Here is a 10,810-nt window from a genome sequence, read left to right as displayed (position 1 = left end):
ATTATACAGAAGACTTTTTCTACAGCATACAACATCTAGATTTTTTTAGTTATTTATATACTTTTAATTTGACTTCTACTGGATGTGGAGTTGTTAAAATTTTTCTCCCATTTCTTAAGCTGACCCTTTGCCTGATTGAGTGTCCTTGGTCTTACACAATCCTTGCTGTTTCATGGGGACCCATTTATTAATTGTTTTTCTATTCAGAAAGTTGTCCCCTGTGCCAGTGTATCCAAGGCTTTTCCACACTTGGTCTTGTTTCTGCTTCAGTGTGTCTGATTTTCTGTTGGGGACTTTCATACACTTGACTTGAGTGTTGTGCAGGGGGATCTATATGAATCTATTTCAATTCTTCATGCAAAAATTCAGTTTCACTGGTACAATTTGTTGAAAGTGCTGTGTTTTTTCCCATTTTGTATTTCTGAATTTCCTTATGAGAAATCAAGTGTGCACCTGTGTTTTGATTGATGCTCGAGTCTTTAATTTCATTCCATTGTTGAACATGTCTGTTTTCCTGCCAGTGCCATGGTATTCTTTAACTGTTGTTTTACTTATCTTTTTTTTTGTTGTTATTCATATGAAGTTTCAAACTGTACTTTCTAAGTCTTTGATGAAGTGTGTTGTAATTTTGATGGCTATTGTGGTGAATTATAAATTGTTGTTAGAGGGATGTCCTTTTGACTGGGTTAATGCTATTGATCATGAGTATTGGAAATCTTTCCATCTGCTTCTTCTTCATACTCTTTGTTCCTATACTTAAATGTTTTTATCATACATGTCTCCCTTGTTTGTTAAGAATTTCTTGAACATATGTTATATTGCTTGAGGATGGTGTGATGAGTGCTGTTTTCTTTATTTCTTCCTCAGTCTGTTTGCTGTTTTTATATAGAAAGACTACTAGTTTGTTTGGTTGGTTGGTTTTTGGTTTCTTGTTACTCTACTATCCTGTCACTTTACTGAAAGTGTTTATCACCTGTTCTTCCCTTGCTGAGATTTTAATATCATTGATGTGTACCTACAGACAACAATAGTTCATTATCTTCCTTTCCAAATTATACTCCATTGATATCTTTCAGTTGATTTATTGGTCTAACTAGTACTTCAAGTAATATGTTGAGTAGATATAGATTTTACACCCTTGTCTTGTTTTCCAGATTTTATCAGACTTACTTTGAGTTTCTCTCTGTTTTATTTTATGTTGTCTATAGGCTTGCTGTAAATATTATTAATTATGTGTATATATGCATCTCATATGTCTAAGAGTTTTATGATGTTTGATTTTGTCAAAGGATTTATCATCATGTAATGGGATGTATAAAAAAATATCAGGTTTTAGGTTCAGTTAACACAATTTACTGGACAAGAGCAAACAGTACCAACCGTGCATCTGACAGAGAGCTTATCTCCAAAATATACAGAGAACTCAAGTAACTAGTCACCAACAAACAAAATAAACCAATTAAAAGTTGTATAAAAAACTGAAGAGAGAATTCTCAATAGAGGAATCCAAAATGGCTGAAAGACACCTAAGAAAGTATTCAACATCCTTAGCAATAAGGGAAATGAAAATCAAAACAACTCTGAGGTATCTTACTCCAGCGAGAATGGCTAAAATTAGAAACAACAATGACAACTTATGCTAGAGAGGATGTGGAGAAAGGGGAACACTCCACCACTGCAGGTGGGAATGCAAACATTTTGGAGATCAGTATGTCACTTCCTCAGGAAAATTGGAATCACTCTACAATAGGACCTAGAAATCCCCCCTCCTAGGAATATAGCCAAATAATCCACATCCCTGCAACAAAGACTTGAGTTCACCTATGTTCAGAGCAGCATTATTTGTAATAGCAAGAGCATTGAAGTAACCTAATTGCTTCTCAACTGAAGAATGGATAAAGAAGATGGGGCACATTTCCATAATGGAATACTATGCTGCAGAAAAAAAAAACACAATGGAATATTGAAATCCACAAGCAAATGGATGGAACTTGAAGAAACCATCCTGAGTGAGGCAACCCAGTCAGAAAAAAAGGGAACATGGTATGTACTCACTCATATATGGATTTTAGACATAGTGCAAAGGATCATCAGTGTATAATTCACTTCGCCAGAGAAACTAGGATACAAGGAGGATTCTAAGAAGTTTATATAAGGTCCCTCATAGAATAGCAAAGGGACAAGATCTCCTGAGCATGTGGGGAGTTGGTGAGGACAATGAGTAGAGAGGGACCTAAGAGAAAGAGAAGAGGAGGAGAGGGAAACCCCTGGGAAGATTGAGTCAGGGAAGGAATAGATGAGAGAAGACACACACACACACACACACACACACACACACACACACACACACACAGAGAGAGAGAGAGAGAGAGAGAGAGAGAGAGAGAGAGAGAGAATGAGAGAGATAAACCATAAAAGAGGGAGCCATTATAAGTTTAAAGAGAAAACTGAACCTACAGACATGTCCAGAGATCTACGAGACTGACCCCAACTAACAATTTGTGGAACAGTGTAAAGGCTACTATAAATGGCTTTCCCTTACAAAGAGATTTACGAGTAACTTATTCACCATAACAGAGCCCTCATCTAGTAGCTGATGGAAACAGAAGGAAACATCCAAAACTAAACACTTAGCATGACTGCAATCCAGATGCAGAGAGGGAGGACAAGACCAGGCTGCAGTAACACATAGAGACAGCTTATCTGAACAAAGAGGAGCTAATGGGCCACCAGAGGGATAGCTGGGAATCAATTATGGGACTGACTCGGATCCACTAAACACAGGTCTAAGATAGAAGGCCTGAACAGTGTAAGCGACCTTGGAGAGTGGAACCAAGATATATCCCTGGTGCACACAGGAACTTGGGGATCACATCCCCCATGGAGGGATACTCCCTTAACATAGATACAGGAGAAATTTCTTAGTCCCTACTCCAAATAACTTGAAAGATTTACATGAGCCCTCCTGGAAGGCATCACCCTACATTTGGAGTGGGGAGTGGTAGGAGGGTAGGGTGGTCACAGGGAATGAGAGGGTGGAAGAGAGAAGGAGGGAGGGAGAGGGAACTGGCATCAATATGTAAAATGAAAGAAATTCATTTTTTTAAATTTTATTTTTATTGCGCATATATAATCTTGATTTTTTTTTTTTTGCATTGTAGTATCACTCCCTCTGTACAATGAGGCCTCCTTTATTGGTTTGGATGAGCTTTTTCCTGTTTTGGAATCTGTTTCCGAGGATTTTATTGAGTATTTTCACCTATATTCATGTGAAAAATTGGTCTCTAATTCTGTTTATATTACCCACAACACTGGAAATCCATGTTGTGTAAGGTTAATGATCTCAAGGTCATCAGGTAGAGTGGCTATGATCAATTGAATTCTTGAAATTGGAATCCCCAGAGTCTGTCAACAACCTATTGCAATAGCCATATTGTTAAGGGCCAGAAACCCAAATTTCCACTGCACCCTGCATCAGGTTAAAGGTACATGATGTAGTAGCATCTGACATAAAATAGGTATGATTATTTGGAACAAAAAGCCTGAATGTATGGACATCTGTGTACCTGTGGTATCATAAAATAAATTCGGTAAAGTTCTTTGTGTTTTTATATCATGGAATAAGTTGACAAGTAACCTTTCCAACACTTTTTTGAAAGTCTGGTAAATTCCAATGGTAAAACAATGTTGCACTCAGATTTTATTTATTTATTTATTTACGTACTTATTTTTGGTTGTGAGGCTTGCAATGATTCATTTTATTTCAATATGGTAGATAGGTCTATATTCAAATTGCTTATGTAGTATTGATTGAACTTTGGTAAGTGGTACATATCAAGATATATACATACACACACACACATATATATGTATATATATAATCTTTAATATTCCCACTTTCATTGAATGAAGTGATTTTAAAGTATTTCTTATGGTTCTGTGGTTTTCCTTGTTGATTTTTGTTATGTCTCCTTTTAAATTCTGATTTTATTAATCATTATATTCTGTCTGTCTCTTAGTTTTGATGTTTTGTCTATATGGTTGATTTTCTCACAAAAACAAATGTTTTTCATTCAATAATTTTTTCTATTTTAACCATGATTCAATAGTGTCTTCCTGTCTAATCCTCTTGGGTATGTTTCCTCATCATGTGCTTGGGGCATAGATATTAAGAATTAACATGTCATATTGGTGTTTTCCTTTGAATATGAATTGGTTTTCCCCATTTCTTTTAATTAATTTTTGTTTGAACCCTATATTGGGAGATACGAAAAACGCTCAAGAAGCTTACTTGTAAAGACTAGTAAATACAATTTAGAACTAAATGTTACAAGAAATGGAATCAGCTAGAGATGGGGAGGGTCAAATGGGAGAGTTGTGTGGGAAGAAAATAAACAAGAAAAGCGCATAATCACAAGTATATAAAGATTCCACGATGTAACCCAATACTCTGTAATTAAAGTAAAACTAAAATTTAAAATTAATGTTCATTGAGGTAGATCATTGGGAAGTGACACTTTATACCAAATTGGACAAACTGAATTAAATTCCAGTCACCCAAGTAAAAGAAGCTAGAAGCAACTCCTCAGAGTTTCCTTGGATTGTTAAAAATCTCTATGATAGCACATGCTTACAGGCATGTGCTTGATCACAAAAAAAAAAAAAAAAAAAACATATAATCAAAACTACACAAGAAAAAATCTTTTAATTAAAAATTTAAATTAGGAGCAATAGAGCTAGATCAGAGGCAAAGAGTATTTACTGCTATTGTCAAATACCTGTGTTCACTTCCCAGTATCCATGTCTAGTGGCTTATAAACTCCTATAATTCTAGCTCCATGTAATCCAGTGCTCTTTTATGGCTGCTGCAAGCAGTCACATGCATTGTATACAAAATTCGCATAAGGAAAGCAAATATTTGTATTAAAAATGATTAAATAATGAACTCAACAAAGTATCAAGATACAATCAGTCAAGGTTTGAAAGGGTAATGGGGATAAAATGTCTGAGTTAAATGTCTGAGATTCATGGTGGAGAGAATAGTCCCCACATGTTGTCTTCTGGTCTACAAATACACACACAAACAAACACACACACACACAAACACAGCCTTTGGGTGTGTGAATACACCCAACAAGCTGAAAAAACCTTGAGTGTTGCTTATTGAAGTTTAATAACACTGTGCACCACAAATACTCCTTGTTGGAGAAAAGAATCACCAGTCAGAAAAGAGAAAAGCCCATCCCAAAATTGTTGTACATGAAAGACATAATGCAAGCAAGTTTTCCCCTGGGAAAAATTGCAAAAGAATTCCCTTAGGGCAAGGCTTGAAGTGTAGGAAGACAATTAGGTCACATGAGGTATTTTATTTACCATTTTGAGGGATAAATGAAAGCATATTTGCTGCAGGGGTCTTTTGTTTGCTTTTCCAGACTTGGGTTATCTGTGAATCCCAGGCTGCCCTGGGGATCATTTTGTAGACCCAACTAGCCTCAAATAAAAAGATTTCCCTCTACCTCCTAGTTGCTGGAATTAAAAGGACTGTGTCACTTGACTCACAGCTAGTGCCCTTTGTAACTTTTTATAATTTGAATGTTTTATAATTAACAAGGGAAATAATAGCACACAGAAAATTATCTGCCCCCTAGTAATAATAACTGAATTATTGGGTTCTACCTCCCGCAGGGTTGTGGGCAACCTGGCCCTGTTCCTGCTCCCAAACACTCCTCCTCCTGCCCTGGTTTCTCCTCAGCACCTGACTTTCACTCCACACAAGTCCTCTCCAGGGCCTATGTTTTCTTCTTAGGGAACTTTTTCAGGTCACATGCCACACTAATGCTCAGGTTCCTTCCATGCACTGGAGTCGATCTACTCTGCGTGCCACAGGTGACCTTCCCTTCCCTCCTGGATATTTCATTCAGAGATGACCACTCTACACTGACATCTCAAAGGTTCTCAACGTCTGGATGGCTAAGCCATGCATTTATTAAGCGACTGCATAAAGTGTGTGCCTGAATAGGCCACAAGGAGCTGGGCCAATGGCACTTCCATGACTCCATATTTCATTGGCTCCAATGGCAGATCTTGGTTCTATATTGCTCCTTTCATCTTTATAAGCAAGCACCCCCTGCCTGTTTTCTCTCTCTTTTTATTTCTGCCCCCAATTGTTTAACACCTACCCCTTCCTTCATTCCCTTTCCCAAAAAACTTTTGGAGGAGGGTTGAGTTCTTTGAATCCAGTTTTATCACTCAAAGCTGCAGCAAAGTATGAAAAGAACAATTAATAATAATAATAATAATCTGCAATATAATTCTATTGGGCTAGCTTAATAGTTTTAGTTAAGAAGACTTGAAGACTTCTTCCTATTCCAGAGGACTGTAGTTCTATTTCTAAACCCCAACCCTGGTGTCCCTAAACCACCTCTAAAAGCAGCTACTAGAGTCGATGATTTCTCCTGATCTCCAAGGGTACTTGCATATATATGTACGTATGTATACATAACATAAATTAACACACACACACACACACACACACACACACACACACACACATATGTAGCCCTTGATGTTCTTAAACTCAGAGATCAAAGATCCACCCACCTCTGTATCAGGGGTGTTTAATTTAAAGGCTTGAACAACTACTTCTTGGATAAGTGTTTGTTTTGCTTTGTTTTTGTTTTTCAACACAGGGTTTTCTTTTGGCTTTGGAACCTGCCCACGAATTTTATCTGTAGACCTGACTTGGCTCAAACTAACAAAGATCCAATGACCTCTGTCTCCCAAGTGCTGGGATTGAAGGTAAGTGCCATCAATGCCTGGCTGCTTAATTTTTTTTTTTTAAGTTCATTTGTTTTCCTGTTGATTAAAAAGAAATCCACAAATTAAGTAACTTTAGTAAAGTTTCAGAGTGCATTGGTTAATCATCTTTGCCTAGACTCTAGGTCATTGCCACACTCCTCTGTGATTCTTAGTTTAAAAACATAGCCATTCATGAATTCTGGTAGCTCAAGCTCAAACTGCCTGCACCTCCTTGTCTCAGATGGCTAGTATGGTGAGACAGTCAGAGTTTGTGGCCAGGCTAAGTAAAATAGAAAGACTTTTTCAAACAAAACAAAACAAAACAAAAAAAAAAAAACAAAATAAAAAAAAACTTAAAAAACATAATGAGATTGAGAGGCTAAGTGACACAAACTTGCCCCCCAGCACTTAGGAGGTAGAGGCAGGATTATCAGGCCTGCGAGGCTGCAAGGTCCTCTTTTGCTAATACAGAGGGCAAGATGAGTGTTCACTATAAGAAATCTTGTGTATGGAAGGAAAATACCCACAGACAAGCACAAAAATTGCAAAGAAAAAAAAGAACAAGTGATAACCTTATCATCTTTGATACCTATTATTAGTCACTAGAGTTTAGAAAGCAGTAACCTATATACTTTGAAAACATAAAAAAAATTTAAATTGGGGAGTATTTTCTGACTGAAAAACTCAAGCTGCAAGGGCATCTTTAAACAACAACAAAAGCATATGGAAGATACATACACACTCATAAATAGGAAAATCATCTAAAACGTTTAAGAGAAAAATGAAACCCTAACCCAGACATGTATATAACCCAGACATGTAAATGTCTTCTTTTGTCTACAAGTTCAGATTACAACTGGGTAGTGGGGTACCTCTAATCATAATACAGAATTCCCAGCTACTACATAGACTGAGACAGTAAGTATGCTACTTTATACCCAGGTGTTCCAGACCAGCCATTGCATCAACACAAGAAGTAAAAGAAAATTTAAAATTCAGGTCAGCACTTTGGATATCAGTCAGGCAAAGAGTTGAATCCCTACATCCTCCCTCTACTAACAATTGACTTTTAACAAAGACAGATATAATGAAGAAATATGTTGCCCCACTTTACAGCTGAACCACCATTACATAAATTCAGTGATATCTACTCAGTTATCTTGGGTACAGGTAGGGTGGATATCTCATGACAATGTTCCTTTGCTTCAATATTAAGATAAACCTAAATGGTTGTCCTGCATGGAGGGCCATTGCAGATTCCATGGACGGAGAAGGTGACCAAGGTGTGGTACAAACATGCTAGATAGCCAGAACTTGAGTGAGAAGATTTATTAGAAAGGGAAAAGAGAGGGAACCAAACAGAAAAAGAGATAAAGAGAAACAGACACATAGAGAGCTGGCAGGAGAAAACAGGGAGACAGGAGCAGAAAGAGATGGGAGGGGAGAGAACAGAAATAGCAGCAAGAGAACAAAGAGCCTGAAAGAGAGAAGAGGGAGGGAGTATAAGTGGGTGAGGTCTCACTTTTAAAGATCCTTTGCACCTATGGGCAGACTAGTACTCATGGAACCCTAGGCTGAGCAGAGGGAATTCTTGTTTGCATTCTGCCATGTGACAGTGCCAGGCTACCATAATCCTGAGTCTTACAGGTTCATTAGCGGCTAACAAGCTGTTGCATCTAGAAAAGAAAATTAGTAATTGCTCCTCCCGAGGTGTAAGGATTCCAAGTCAAACAACAAAGAGGCTACAAAATAGGTACAAACTTTAGTCCTAAACTGACAGCAGCACCTGCTGTGTCGGGAGTTCATTTAGTCAGCTGGGTCTCCTTTTGATAACAGTAGTGAGAGAGATGCAAGCTGAAACCAATCATCTGACTCAGCAGCTCACTCCTACATTATGGACCACTTTGATAAAGTGCTTCACAGCAGTGTCTGGGAGTATATTCCAGAGAGTACTGGTGGAAAGGAATTGAGGCAGGTAGGCACCTCCAAAGATGTATGCTTTTTTAGAGCAGGAGAGATTGAGTGACTAGTTGAAAGAAGTAATAAAATCAATCCTAAACTACAACACAAGGGAAAACCTCTCTCAGATTTGGAGGCCTATACTACATGGTTGGAGTTAAATGGGAGGTCAAATAATACAGGGAGCAACAGGAATTCTGTACTGATTCTAGTGTGTTGGTAGGAGAACAACAGAAAAGCCTCCCTGTTCACTTAAACATCCTAGTGATTGTAAAGGAATACCGAAACCCAGAGTTTCTTATGCAATGCTCCAATAATACTGAAATAATGAATCCATATTTAATCTTTGCTTAACAGTCCTGGGTGTCCCCAGAGAATAGAAAATAAGGGATCAGATGGTGGATCTAAAAGTGGATGCTTTTGAGTCTGCTCCACACCCATGTCTAACCTACCTCTATTGGCAGCTTTTTAAGGGCAGAGTCTGAACTGAGGTGAATTCAGAGGGCTTGCTTTAGGTACCCTGAGGTTGGGAATGGAATGGTGCTACCTGCAACTAACTGTTATGGCTGAAGCTTCACTCAACCCTCCTTCTCCACCTACTCCAGGAACAGATGCTTGAGATCTACAGACTGGCACCTAAGGGAAAAGTTCTCTACCCACACCTCCTGCTGAGTCCACCAACACCTGACTCCCCCACCAAACATTGTCCCTTGCCAGTAGAAAGAAGCCAGACTCAGACAAATGCCCCCACACCCAGGGTCTCAGGGCTGTTTAGCTGGAAGCCCTGCTGGCTTCTATGTGTATAGAAATGGTGGGATTATTTGGTTGCCCTGTTCAAATTCCCATTTTCAAGTGGCTGTGTATTTTCTTCTCACCTGGTCCTGTCACTTAGGCTGTAAGAACCATTCAGAGTCACTAGTGTGCCCACCATTTAGAGGGGGGTTCTTGTCAATCCAAGCTTTCTGCTCAGATCATCTCATGAAGAAGTCAGAAGTTATTTCTTGTGTAGTCCCTTTGGTTCTGTGTACATGAGCAGAAGGTGGAGAATCCTGGGGTGAACCCTATTTCATTTCTAATCTGTCTGTTACTCTCTCATTCCCCCTCCCTCAATTTCTCACTCCCTTTCCAACCCTCTGTTTCTCTCTTATCTTTCCCATGTTGCAGATCATATCAGAAGAGCATGGACTGCATTCTCCTGAGCTGGAATACCTCCACAGTTCTGTATTATGATCTGAGTAAGTTGTTCCCCTGTAAGTATTAGGGTGTTTTTTCTCCCACCACCTAGTCTTGTCTGGCCACCACACCAGCCCCAAATAATACACAGAGACAATGTATTTGATATTATGCTGTTTGCCAGTTACTTGTTTCATATAGGCTAGCTCTGGCTTAAGTATTAACCCATGTCTATGTTTTTCCACATGGTCTTACCAGCGAGAGGTGGCTGGCGGTTCTATTCTCTCCAGACTCCATCTTGACTCCTCCTTCCTACTTCCTCTTTTTTCCTTGTCTCCTAGTCCCATTTATCTTGCTTTCCTATTGTCCAACAGTGCTTTATTCACTAACCAGAATGAGAAACATATACAGAATGATATCTCCCATCATCTCTTTTCTGTCTAAATAGAAAGAAGGGTTTTAACCTTAACATAGCAAAATATGTAACACAACAGTTATCAAATAAGAATCAGAGTTAACAATATTCAATCCATTAACATTTAGCAAGATTTAAGAAAATATACCATCATCTATTCCATCTTTGTGAGTCTAAAGACCTATATGTAACTTATCTTTAAACCTAAGGAAAACTATAACCATAACTATTTGTCTTCAACTCCTTCAAAGACCACAGAAGGATAGTATATAATCTCTAGAAATGACAGAGACAACTCACTGCCTGTTCAGTCACCCAAAGTTTTTCTGTAATCTTTCATCTTCAGCTCATAGGCCATAGTGTGTCTGGCAGACTCTTCAGCAAAGCAGGAAACTTTAAACTGTCTTCTTGTATTGTCATTTTTCTCTGTGTCCTGCAGACTGTCTGGCAGACTCTTCCATGAAG

The sequence above is a fragment of the Phodopus roborovskii genome, unplaced genomic scaffold, assembly GCF_943737965.1.
Source record: "Phodopus roborovskii unplaced genomic scaffold, PHOROB, whole genome shotgun sequence".
In the NCBI taxonomy this organism is placed as follows: domain Eukaryota; kingdom Metazoa; phylum Chordata; class Mammalia; order Rodentia; family Cricetidae; genus Phodopus; species Phodopus roborovskii.
The sequence above is the reverse complement of the archived record's forward strand: the minus strand, read 5'-3'. Positions refer to the sequence as shown.